Source organism: Lycium ferocissimum, chromosome 1, assembly GCF_029784015.1.
Source record: "Lycium ferocissimum isolate CSIRO_LF1 chromosome 1, AGI_CSIRO_Lferr_CH_V1, whole genome shotgun sequence".
In the NCBI taxonomy this organism is placed as follows: Eukaryota; Viridiplantae; Streptophyta; class Magnoliopsida; order Solanales; family Solanaceae; genus Lycium; species Lycium ferocissimum.
Window position 1 is genome coordinate 46,785,717 of NC_081342.1, and position 10,506 is coordinate 46,796,222.

The following is a 10,506-nucleotide window of genomic DNA, read 5'->3' on the forward strand; positions in this document are numbered from 1 at the left end:
TAGGGGTTCTCATTCCCTAAAATGCAACCACGGAGTGTCGTACCCTGTGAAGTCATGAAAAAAAAAGTAGGGGTTTTTGTTCCCTAAAATGCAACCAGGGAGTGTTGTACCTTGTGAAGTCATGAAATAAGATTTAGGGATCTTTTCCTAAAATACAACCCATAATAACATGATTATATGCATATCAAAGGAAAAACAAAAATTTGAGAACTTCACTTTATGGCGTTCGTCTTTTTTAAGAACTATTTTCCTAAATTTCTTCGCCCCTGTTTTCAACAAAGAAAAATTTGTTAGTCTTAAAATGGTGGTCAGTTTGTGGCCTTCACTCGCTATGGAAATTGTCTTAGAGCCCATCCCACTTTAAGAAAAACGAGGCTGATGGTGATCGACCAAATTGCTTAGAAACTATCTTTGCTTGCGAGAGACCTTGATCTTTCAATGCCCACCTTGACTATTTTATACCCAGTATCATCTTGTGTATACGGTGTAACCTATCTTATTCATAGAGAAAATGTTTGTTGTGGTGATCCTTCCCCCTAGTACCTCGAAATAATGCTTTGAGTTCACTTGCCTGTATAGATCACAAATGGCTTTATGCCGTTGCCAATGCGGTGCATGCCCAATAGTCTTTGCTCTGTACCGCTAGGAAACCATAGTCAATTTTGCAGCCTTTTCTTTGCCCTTGAATTGGTGCAAGATTATACCAAAAGGGACTCAAAGAATATACTAGAGACAAGGAGAAGAAAGTGACAAAAAAACAAAAAGTAAAAGGAGTTATGTTTAAACAAAAAGGTGTCCCTTTCGGGGAAAGAGGGAAGAGGCTTATTTGGAGGTATATGCCGACTTCAATGAATCATGACATGCATTTTGGACTGGATGCTTCATTTGTCTGACTGTCTAAATTGCAAAATATAGTACCCTTCAATCCAAAATCGAGCTTTCTACCTTGATCGTGTTCATGCTGGAATAGAAGAAACTCGTTCGACCAATGGTTCCCTTTACAGGTCTTCACCAACTGACCTCTCTCATTTTATTTCTCTCATCTTACAATCGTCTTATAGCACCTTTGAGGTTTTTCACTAATAAGACTCTCTCATTTTATTTCTTTCAACTTACAATCGTCTTATAGTGCCCGTGAGGGTTTTCACCAATAAGACTCTCTCATTTTATTTTTTCTGAACTTACTATCGCCTTATAGTGCCTGTAAGGGTTTTCACCAGTAAGACTCTCTCATTTTATTTCTCTCAACTCACAATCGTCTAATGGTGCCCGTGAGGGTTTTCACCAATAAGACTCTCTCATTTTTTCTTTTCTGAACTTACTATCGCCTTATAGTGCCCGTAAGGGTTTTCACTAGTAAGACTTTCTCATTTTTCTTTCCTCCTTTGCGTTCAAATAAAGCGTCATATATAGCACCATAGTCGTGGCACGCTAAACTTGACATTCTCAGAGATTGATATGAAGGTCTTAAAGGGGAAAAGCAAAATAATGATAGATTGAATTACAATTTTGGAACCTTTCTTATGAAATATCTGTCCAAAAAGATAAAAATAAAAAAAAAATGTCCCAGTTTCTTCGAATACTAGGGAAATATGATTTTTTCTTTTGGGTGGTGGGACCGAACCCCGAAATAGGGCTGCCTACGTATCCTTTTAGGAATCAGGTCGAACGTAGTTCAATAAAACATTTGATTTTTTTTATTCGTTTTGTTTTGTCTTTTTTTTACTACCTTAGTTCCAAAGAGGGAAAAACAAAGAAAGTGTGAACAAAGCTCAAAAGGGCGAGAAAGGAGTGACCGGTGTTTGGGTAGTGAGAACAATAGCCTTTCTTCATCCCAACCTGAAAATGCCCAGTACCATAGCGTCGAAGTGAAAGCATATCAAACATAATATCTTTTGGCTGAGTCTGCATTAATGGCTATGTCAGCCACATTTCCTTCTATATCGGACAACTGCAAAGCTCCCTTTGACAACACTTGTTTGATAACATAAGGGCCCTGCCATTTTGGGGCGAATTTTCCCCTCGCCTCTTCTTGGTGCGGAAGGATGCGTTTCACAACAAGTTGGCCAACCTCAAAATGTCTTGGATGCACCTTCTTATTGTAAGTGTGAGCCATCCTTTGCTGGTATAACTGGCCAAAGCAAACCGCCGTTAACCGCTTTTCATTGATTAACGACAATTGTTCTAGTCTAGATTTGACCCATTCAGTGTCATCAATCTCTGATTCCATAATGATTCGAAAAGAAGAGATTTCTACTTCTGTTGGTATGACTGCTTCAGTTCCATAACTAATAAGTAAGGAGTTGCGCAAACAGACGTGCGAATAGTTGTGCGGTACCCTAAAAGCGCAAAAGGCAATTTCTCGTGCCATTGCCTGGATCCTTGCACCATTTTCCTGAGGACCTTCTTAATGTTTTTGTTTGCAGCTTCAACAACTCCATTGGCTTTGGGCCGATAAGGGGTAAAGTGTGATGCATAATTTTAAATTGCTCACATACCTCATTCATGAGATGACTATTAAGATTGGCTGCATTGTCTATGATAATGGTCTTTGGTATACCAAAATGACATATGATGTTAGAATGAACAAAATCTACAGCCGGTTTCTTGGTGACTGATTTGAATGTAACATCGTCGACCTATTTAGTGAAGTAGTCAATGGCAACTAGAATGAATCTATGCCCATTAGAAGCTTTTGGCTCAATTGTCCCAATAACTACGAAAGGACAAGGAGTAGACATAGGGTGCAACTCCGAAGGGGGCGAATGAATGTGGTCACTGTGAATTTGTCACTGATGACATTTGCCAACCAAGCGGAAACAATCTCGCTCCATGGTGCGCCAATAGTATCCTGCTCGAAGAATCTCTTTGCTAGAACATAACCATTCATGTACGGGCCACATACTCCCGAGTGTACTTCATTCATGATCATTTCAAATTTCTTGGGTATTCACACACATCTCAACAAATTCAAATCCGGGGTCCTTTTGTATAAGATCTCCCCACTCAGAAAGAAACCATTGGAAAGTCGCCTAATAGTTCTTTTTTGATCTCCATCGTCATGTATTGGATATTCTTTTATTTTTAGGAATCTTTTGATGTCGTGATACCATGGCTCACCATCTGGCTCTACTTCAATTGTATTTGAATAACCGTGTTGATCCCTAATCTGAATATCTAACGGATCAATGTAAGCATTGCATGGGTATGGAAGCATTGAGGCTAAGGTGGCCAAAGCATCAGCCAACTCACTGTGAAATCTGGGAATATATCTGAACTCGATTGACTTTCTAAGGTCCTCCGTACATTGTTTGTACGGAATGAGCTTGATGTCTCGAGTTTCCCATTCAACCTGAGCCTGCCGAATGAGTAAGTTAGAGTCTCTCAAAACTATTAACTCATGTGCATCCAGACATTAAGTTCATGACATTAAGTTCACTTGGTGGGACTCTGATTAGGTCTCTGTGGATTTGGCATTGATGACATCTTTGTACAAACTTATAGCAGTCAGTTTCCATTGTCATCCAGTAGTAGCCTGTTCGTAAGATCGTTTTAGCCAAGACGAACCCATTCATGTGAGGTCCACAAGTCCCAGCATGCATTTCTTCTAGCAATTTTGTTGCCTCGTTGGCATCCACACATCTGAGGAATTCGAGATCCAGTGTTCTCCTATAGAGTATCTCCTTGTTTAAGAAGAATTTGTTAGCCATTCATTGGACGGTCTTCTTTTGATTGCTCGTGGTGTTTTCGGGATACTCTCCCTTCTCTAAATATGTCTTTATATCAGAGTACCATGGTTTTCCATCGAGTTCCACCTCCACATGGGAACACTAAGCATGTTCTTCCCTTAAACTTATCTCAAGTGGGTCATTGTAGCTGCTCTCTGGATGCTGTATCATGGATGCTATGGTAGCAAGCGCATCGTCGAATTCATTTTGAGCCCTTGGCGTGTGCTTGAATTTGATCTTTTTGAACTTTTTGGACAACTTTTTTGTGTGAGGTTCACATACGACAAGATTTTGGCATTCTTAGTGGCCTATTCTCCTTGTACTTGGTGAATTAGCATGTAACGACCCTTTTGGCTGTTACGGTACTTTTGACCTTGTTCACTTTTTTTCAAGATTCATTAGCTTATATTAGACTTACGGGGAGAGTTGGTATGATTTTCGAGGTCATGGAATGAATATTAGATGGGGTTTTGTGATAATAAGCCTCAAAGAGAAAGATGTTTGACCCAAAGTTGACTTTTGGGTAAACGGATCCTTTTCAAAAATTTATTGATTCTGAGAGGTCCAGATGGTCGTTTGTGACTTACGGGTATGTTCCGTTCGGTTCTCAATACATTAGAGTGTGTTTTGAGACTTGGGTTGGAAAGTTGGTTTTGGAGTATTGGTTTTGGAGTATTGGGGGTTGACTTGGTCAACGAGACCCCCGTTGGGAAATCCGAGGCCACGAGTGACTTCGTAGCACATTTTTATGAGTGTATGCATGTTTGTGTCAGAGTCCGGGGCCTCGTACGCCTCGAATTTTGCAAGTTGAGAATTGTGGAATTTAGAACTTTCTGGTGTCTGGTGCATCGCCATGGCGACACCAAGATCGCGATAGTGGTATCGCTACTGCAATAGCCCGTCGCTAAGGGCCGGCTCACGTAGTTTAAGGAGTGACCATCGGTAGTCATGTCACCGCCGTTAAACGGCTTCCGCCGTAGCGGTCGACGGAAACTTAAATCTTTTTTCAGACCCTATCACTCCTCAATCATTACTTTCGGTTCTAGTGCGACTTTGGGAGCAAAACATGAGATTCTAAGGCCATTATTCATTGAGGTAAGTTCATCTAACCCTATTTTTCATTTATGATTCATAAGCTACCTTAGAAACTCCCTAATTTGTGCTAAGGTTTTCCCATAACATAATGATTTAAGAGCGTTCTTGGGGTTTCTTTCTTAAATGAACTTTTGGCTATCAAACCTTGATTTGTTGATGGAATAAGCTTATACTAGTATGGAATTGATGGATAATAGCTTTGTAAACATGTTTCCTTCATTATTAGTAACCAATTGATGAATTTGAGAATTAGGGTTCATACCCAAAGTTGGGGGTTTCTCTTTAAATATGATTTTATCTTAATATTGAGTTTTTTTGGGAATTTTTTAGTGGGTTTTGATCACTTAGACTTGAATTGCATGTTTCACTTTTGAATTTCCCATTTTACCCTTGTGGGCCCGTTTCCCCAAATCTCGTAGGCTTAAGTTGACCAAACTAGGAGCCTAGCATTATGGGTACCGTTCTTTACGATTTCTAATCTAGATTACGTTATAAATAGACCCCGAGTGTTTGGAGGCATTCAGGAAGGGCAAGGCGCTCGCGTGATTGTTGGGATTCCTGTTTGGCACTCCAGGTAGATTATGGCTTACCTTGTTAGTTAGACTTCGGTTAGCGACTCGTATGTAGTACTAGGGAATTGTTGGTGACATCATGTGAACCTTGGGGTATGAAGTTTGGGATGGAATTATTAGGTTGGTACTGTTGTGTGACTTGTGTGTTCGGTCACGTGGCTTGTAGAATCCCTAGGTTGTGCTCAACTTATCTTATGTGAATTGGTGGTTTCTATGTAATATGGAAGACTGGTTGGAAAGAATGGATATCATGTGATACGTGTACTATGATAGTTGTACTTATATGAATTGATTGGAATCCTTATGATATTTATGACATCCTCATTGCATGACATACTTTCTTATACCCATAATATATCTATTTTGTTCTTAATATTAGAAGATGGTGATGATGGAGGTAAGTATGATTCACGCGACATTGCTATATTTGCGTAGCCATCTCTATGTTGTGTGATACGCAGTGGCTAACAACAATTTGGATGGAGAAGTCATTCCAGGCTGTGTGATACGGAATGATGGTACATGGACTTAGCGATCCCACATAGGTATGACTATCGAGAGGTGGACATCGTCCTCCCGGAGCATGCGTGTATCATTGCATTGCATTTCATATACATTCATAGTACATGTTCTTATTGTCATCTGGATTGATATTGATCTTCGATGATATTTGAGTTATTGGGTGATTAATTGGCTATGTCTGGACATCTGAAATATCTGAGACATATTGTTTGGCAATTGATTACAATATTTGGGACTTGTTGACTTGTATCTGTCTGTGAGCATGATTATCTTTCCATTTCGTTGTTTGCATGCGTGATCTAACTGTTGTTGGCCTATGATGTGCTACTCCGCACCGTGTTTTGTACCGATGCTACCTTGTCGTACTCTTTGGCGAGTGCGCAGTTTGTCAGGTGAGACTTCCACACCTCCCAACTGATCCTGAGGCGACGTTTCTAGAGTTCTGAGGGTGAGCTACTGATGATCCATGCAGCCCGAGACTCTATCTTCTTTATTATCCCGTTTCTATTTCGAGACAATATGTATTCAGATGACGTATTGACTATTCAGATTTATAGTAGTATTTAGTAGCTCTTCTACTGATCAGACTATGATTTTGGGATATGTTTATCTTCTGCACTTTGTATTTATATATTATGTCAGACTTATAGTATTATTCATGGGTTTTTGATTCTTTTATTCATGATTTATTTGTTGATGATTGGTTGCATAAGGGACGGGTTCACCTACTAAAGTGGAAAATAGTAGATGCTCACACGTTCCCAGAGTTGGGGCATGACATAGTAGATCTGAATTACCAATTACAAGTAACTCATGTATGTCCATGTCAAGGGCCATTCGAAGTCCTAAGCTGCATGCTTCGTATTCCTCCATATTATTAGTGCATCGGAACTTAAGCTTTGCAGCCATCGAATAGTATTGTCTTATTTCTGATACCAAGACAGCTCCAATTCCTGAACCGTTGTAGTCGACTGCTCCATCGAAAAACAATCTCCAGCCTGAATAGGGTATGACAATTTCCTCGTCCACTGTTAACACTTCTTCGTCTGGGAAGTATGTTCGAAATGGCTCAAAATCCTTGTCGACCGGGCTTTTTACCAGCAGGTCAACTAATGTCTATCATTGGACGACCTTTTTCACCACGTATGTGATGTCAAATACGCTCAACAACATTTTCCATTTGGTCAATTCCCTATAGGCACGGGTTGGCGGAATATGTATTTAAATGGATCCATCTTGGATATGAGATGAGTGGTGTATGATGACAGGTAGTGCCTCAGCTTTTAGGCTACCTATGTCAAAGCACAACCTGTCTTCTCTACCAGAGTGTACCTTGCCTCGTAGGCAGTGAAACTTTTTGCTCAGATAGTAAATTGCATGCTCTTTCTTGTCTATTTCATCATGTTTCCCTAACACGCATCATAGAGCATTGTTTGATACCGACAGGTATAGCAATAGCGGGCTTACTGATCTAGGAGGCTCTAAAACCAATGGGTCGAAAAGATACTTCTTGATGGTGTCGAATGCTTTCTGACACTTTAGTCCATTTTGTCGGTGCATCCTTCTTCAACAATTTGAATATGGGATCAACGATCACAGTGGACTGAGCTATGAACCGAACAATGTAATTTAGCCTTCCCAGAAAACTCAATTGTCAATGAGTATATGGATGTTTGGGAGTGGGAAATTATCCTTGGGACTCTCGGTTGAGGTCACGATAGTCCACACAAATTTGGATTTTTTCGTCCTTCTTCGGTACTAGAACGATGCTAGCCAACCATGTTAGGTATGAAGTGACTTCCACCACTATGGATTAAATATGTTTTTCCACTTGTCATTGATTTGGATACTCAGATTTGGCTTAAACTGCTTGGTTTTTGTTTAACCGGAGGCGAAACCTGCATTGATGGGTAATCTGTGGGCCACTATGTCAGTGCTCAACCCGGGCATGTCAGCATAACTAGGCTAAGATGTCTGCATACTCTCTTAGTAATTCTATTAATTCTTCATTTTGGGGGGCTTCTAAATGCGCGCTTAACCTGGTTTCTTTGGATGTTTCCCCGTCTCCTAGATTAATTACTTTGGTTTCATCTAGGTTGGGTGTTTGCTCATTCTCAAATTGTTCTACCTCTTTAACGAGACCTTATGGTAGTATCGTTTCCTCATCACAGTCTTCATATTCCTCATCGTTTATGTCACCTGACTCACTCGTTTTATGATATGTCGTGACATTTAGGGTTGTTTTATCATTATTGTTACAGAAAAATCAAGACAAAGCATGGTTATAAAAGAGTCATTTTTCTCATTAAATCGAGGCTTCATTAATTTAAATAAAAGGACACATTGTGGTCCTGACTCGGATCAACAACGAGTCATTTCCATTTTTTTTAAAACATTACGAGGTATTTATAGCGCAGATGGTGAGCTATCGGGCCTCGATCGATTCCTACCAATTTCATAAAACATTTAAATTCATCATCTCTACCGAAGAGCCAAGAGTGGGGTAAAGGTCCAGTTGGATAATTGCTCGCCCAGATCATCATCGCGAATAGTGGGTGCTTCATTGCATTCTTCTAGTATCACCAGGAAATCTCCCTCTTGGAACAACATCCCTAACCCTTCCTCAGCGTCTCCATTATCAGGCATTGGCATTCGGACTGGGAATGATTAGTACAAGTTCGGAATCGGGTTGCGTAAGCTTGGAGGACTCCTTCTCTTTCTGTTGGCTTTAAACGCCTCATCAGCATTGGGAACATACCCCAAACTAAAGCAAAAGTTATCTTACGGGATCGGGATTGGCTCCACTATGCCATGCAGATCCCTTCCCAAACCTCATCCGGGTTCAAACACGTTTTAGAGCATGATGGGTGCATTCATCTTGTAGACTAATTGCATGGGAGCTTGTGCAGAGTCTTTGTTATGAGCTAGTTCCACTAAATGAAATCTGTACCTTTCGAAGCTTCTTCGATCACTGGTACAGAATTGCTTAGGTAGTTGTGAATGCTACCTTCTCCATGGATTACGACCTCATGGCCTTCCCATATAAATTTCACAGATTGATGAAGAGATGATGGCACGGCTCTAGCCATGTGAATCCTTGGCCTTCCCAGTAGCATATTATAGTTGGCCACAATTTCCATGACTTGGAATTCGACAGTGAACTCGGCAGGTCCCATTTGGACACAGAGGTCGACTTCTCTAACATGATCACACTGGGCTCCATCGAATGCTCTTACATTTGTGCGGCTTTGGCAGATCTTTCTGATGTCACTACTCAGTTGACTGAGGGTAGACTAGGGATAAATGTTGAGGCTAGCCCCATTATCGACCAACACTCGGGTCATGATCTTGTCTCGACACTTCACAGTTATGTATTACGCTGTGTTGTGCGCCTCTCCCTCTTTGGGTAACTCTTCCTTGGTGAAGGAGATTTGATGTTCTCCTATGATGTGGGCCACCATATTGGCTAGGGCTGAGCATAAATTCCGAAAACCAAAAAACCGAACCGAACCGAACCAAACTAGTTTGGTTCGGTGTTTGGTGTCCATCGTCAAAAAATTGAAACCGAAATAGCTGAACCAAAGTTTGATAAAGCCGAACCGAAAAACCGAACGCGCATCGAAATTTAATATATTACCCAAAAAAATTAAAATAGTCCAGGCCCATTAAGTTTAAAGCAAAAAAAACCAATTGTAATAAGTTCTCTTTTGCATTTGTATCCCTAATTTTCCACTTCAATTGAAAAAATCAAATATCCTTAACAAAGAAAGGTAACTAGGATGTCTCTTTAGGATTAATGTATGTCCTTTATGTGTTTTCTTTATTATTCTTACTAAGTATGTATATAACACCTAGTAATCCCATGTCATGATTATAGTTTTCTCGTTTCTTGTGTATCCCGTTTGTTTGATTTTGATTTCAATTTATCAGTTTTATGTTTTATTGCTTTTGAGAGCGTGAATTAGTGTTAATGGAATCGCTTCTAATATTATATTTAAAAAACCGAATTGAAAGAACAGAAACCGAACCGAATCGAACTTTAAAAAATCGAAACCGAAAGAACCGAACCGAACCGAACTAGTTGGGTTCGGTGTTTGGTGTCCACCTTCAAAAAAACAAACCCGAAATAGCCAAACCAAAGTTTGATAAAACCGAACCGACAAACCGAATGCCCACCCCTAATATCGGCTAGATGATCACTACTTGTGCCTGCAGGCACATGGGCTTTGCCCAACATCCTCATCAGAGCTTGACGATGTTGTAGAGAACTTAGTAGCAATGCTAACACAAATATTTGGGCTAGTGTCTTATTCAGGTGTTCAATAATGGAGTATTCCTTTGGTTACATCCTGTGCTAGAAGTCTTCGGCCACCTTCAGTGATGGGCCTCTTTTGATTTCCCTCTTTTCTTGGCGCTCCTTATCCTAATTCTTCAGGAGTGTAGCACTTTCCAGAACAGTCATGTCATGGGTGACTGCAGCTTGGACAACAAACTCTTTTCTTAGGGCTAGCACTATCTCTTAGGATACTGGTGCTACAACTGGCGCGGGGATCAGGACCTTGAATTGTGGGCACTCTTGAATTGTAAGC

At 40.4% G+C, this 10,506-nt stretch overlaps 1 pseudogene; it reads right to left on the reverse strand.

Moving 5' to 3' along the window:
• Positions 1 to 1,879: 1,879 nt before the first annotated feature.
• LOC132064665 (uncharacterized) lies at positions 1,880 to 9,093 on the reverse strand (annotated as a pseudogene).
• Between the last annotated feature and the right edge of the window lie 1,413 nt (positions 9,094 to 10,506).